General features: G+C 38.9%; 1 protein-coding gene across 1 annotated transcript in view; it reads right to left on the reverse strand.

Moving 5' to 3' along the window:
- DNAJC3 (DnaJ (Hsp40) homolog, subfamily C, member 3) overlaps positions 1 to 3,372 on the reverse strand; it is a 78,736-nt gene that overhangs the window by 8,115 nt on the left and 67,249 nt on the right. The gene's annotated exons all lie outside the window — the stretch shown is intronic.

A 3,372-nucleotide genomic window follows, 5' to 3' on the forward strand; every position in this document is an offset into this window, starting at 1 on the left:
TAAGCACTGGACTGATAACTGCAAGGCCGCCAGTTCAAACCCACCAGCTGCTCCTCGGACACTCCATACAGGGTCCCTATGAGTTGGAATCAACTTTCCAGCACTTAACAACAACATATGAAGCAAAGGTAGATATAGTTAAGATATGAAACTTTCAAAAAATAACCTGCTTGAAACAACTGTTGTTTTTGCTGGAAGAAATTGAAAAAATGATTGCAGCAGTACACTAACAGGGAACTGCCAGAAATTCAAGTTAGATTCAGAAGAGTATATGGAACAAGGGACATCATTGCTGATGTCAGTCAGATGGATCCTGGCTGAAAACAGAGTACACCAGAGGAATGTTTACTTGTATTTTATTGACTATGCAAAAGCATCAGACTGTGAGGATCCTAAAGCTTTATGGGTAACATTGTAAGCAATGGGAATTCCAGAATATTTAATTGTGCTCATGAGGAACCTGTACACATTTATTCAAACAGAACAAGAGGATATGGCATGGTTTAAAAATCAAGAAAATATTACACACTCTCTCACCATACTTATTCAATGTGTACGCTGAGTATATAATTGGAAAAGCTGGATTCTATGAAGAAAAACATGGTGTCAAGATTGGAAGCATTTGCAACCTGTGATATGGCGGGGACACAACCTTGTTTGCTGAAAACGGTGAAGATCAAAGAATACAGCTTCAATGAGGATTGTTGTTATTAAGTGTCATCGAGTCGGTTCCGACTCATAGCAACCCAAAGACCGGCTGGTGAGCTTGACCTGCTGACCCTGTGGTTTAAACTAACTTTGCAGTCCACTGCATTAACCCGCAGTGCCATACCAGGACTCCTCAGTGTGGATGGCACTGCAACAAAAAGAAAAAAATCCTCATAACTGGACCAATAAGCAACTTTATAATAAAGGGAGAAAATACGGAACTTGTCAAGGATTTCATTTTACTGAGATCCACAATCAATCCCCATGGAAGCAGCAGTCATAAAACCAAGAAAATTACTGCACTGGGCAAATCTGCTAGGAGAGACTCCTTTTTAATAGCAAAGATGTCACTTTTGTAGACCCAAGCCATACAGTATTTTCAATTGTCTCATATGCATGCAAAACTGGACAAGGGATAAGGAAGAATGACAAAGAATTGATGCATTTGAATTATTGTGTTGGCTAAGAATATTGAAAGTATCATGGGTTGGCAGAAGAATGAACAAATCTGTTTTGGAAGAAGTACAACCAGAATGTTTCTTAGAAGCAAGGATGGTGAGATTTTGTATCACTATGGACATGCTATCAGGAGGCATCAATCACTGAAGAAAGGCATCATGCTTAGATAAGTGGAAAGTCAGCAAAAGGAAGCAGAAGAGCCTCAGTGAGATGGATTCATACAGTGGCTGTGGCAAGGACTGTAGGACTAGCACAGACCCAGGTGGTATTTCAATCTGTTGTACATATGGGTGTAATCAGTCAGAACCAACTCTAGGGCACTTAATAACATCATCCCTTCATATCAGTTTATTCCTCTCGGACACCACACAAGGGAGCTTTAAAAAGTTCATGAAGAAATGGAATGAAAAGATAATGGAATTTTTCCATGAAAACCTTTGAAACCCCCTTATATAGAAAACAGTATTGAAAATCTGAAAGACCACCCACCCCATTTTGTTTTAATCATCTCAGAGGCATCCTTCAAAACAAATCTTATTTTACTCAGTTTCTAGAGTATGCAATCTTCTAATGCATTTCCTGATAATTGTCGCAAGTCCAAAACTAATAAGCAGTAGAATGCAAGGTCAGCTGTTCGAACTCACCAGCCACTTCTCAGGAAGCCTATAAAGGATGCTACAAGTCCAAACCAACTGGAAAGGACTTCACAACAAACCTATTGAATATTTATTCATGATATTCCCACCATCATGTTAAACTGCTGATCAGAAAAAAAGGTGAAATCATTAAACAAAAATATGGAAAGCATTCATATATTTTGTATTTTAACTAAAGAAATCTTATTTTCGCTCAGTTAAGTATAAACTGTGCTATTCATTGTATCATCACTAACACTCTGATTCTAATCCAAACAAATCAGTAAGACCTGTCAATTTGAAAACACAGGCTTTTCTTGCAAATTTAGAATCCTGATCGTTCACTCTCTTTCTCTCAGTGAAGTTGCTGAGTTTCCTTACTTGTCACTCAAACACACGGTTAACTTTGGAAAAAACCATATTTTGAACAATTCCCCGTGAATAAACTCAAAGAAGATAGACAATATACAGTCACCGTATTTTCTTTGAAATAGGACATTATATCTGATTTGGAAATTGTGAACACTGACTATATTTACATACAAAGGGACTTAAGAAGTCCAAGGAAAATGGAATGAAAAGATAATGGAATTTTCCCAAGAACATTTTGAGACAAGGAGCTCTGGTAGCGTAGTGCTGACAGAGTTGGGCTACTAACCTCAACTACCAGCTGTTCCATGGGAGAAAGATGAGGCATTCTGCTCCTGTAAAGATTTACAGTCTCGGAAACCTTATACAAGGTCACCCTGAGTCGGAAGCGACTCCACGGCACATGACCAACCCGTCATAAAGACAGTCTCGTTTACAAATGATTCGGTTACAAATGATTCCTACATCTGTCTGTCTTTAATTTCAATTTGTAAGTAGGTTGGAACAGTTAGGTACAAAGTTCATATCTAATGTCAGTCACTCAAACGTCTGTCTTAGCATTTAGTAGGTAGTTCAAATCCACAAGCTGCTCTACAGGAGAAACATGAGGCTCTCTGCTCCCATAAAGATGTACAGCTGCGGAACCCCTACACAGGGTGATTGGTGAGTCGGGACTGCACGCAACAGTAGACTGTGTATGCGTAAAAACATTAAAACATGCTTAACATAATAATACAGTCATCATCAAGGTTTGATGTAGCACCCACATTCCCTTATTACAAACCACTGCATGTACCTTGAATTTTTAATATAATAGGCTTTATGGGGGTAGGGACCACTGATGTCTATGCAGTGGGACATTGTCCAAACACACATCAGGAGGGTCACGACTGTTGTTGATGTTACGTGCCGTCGAGTCAGTTCCAACCCATAGCAAACCCTATATAGCGTTTCCGAGGAGCAGCTGGTGAGTTTGAACTGCCGACCTTGCAGTTCAAATGGCTTTGCAGTCTGGCACATTAACCCACAGTGCCACACCAGGACTCCTATTTAAAAGAAGTTCTTTAACAAATAAAACTTTGAAGACAGATCTAATTACATTAAATTAGTATTAAGCATCTTTTTCTTCAAGAGTTTTGTTTCCCTAAAAAGCAAGCCAGTTCATAAAACTACCATTCAAAAATCAATATTTAGAAGCCCA

The sequence above is a fragment of the Chrysochloris asiatica genome, unplaced genomic scaffold (assembly GCF_000296735.1).
Source record: "Chrysochloris asiatica unplaced genomic scaffold, ChrAsi1.0 scaffold00005, whole genome shotgun sequence".
Taxonomy (NCBI): Eukaryota; Metazoa; Chordata; class Mammalia; order Afrosoricida; family Chrysochloridae; genus Chrysochloris; species Chrysochloris asiatica.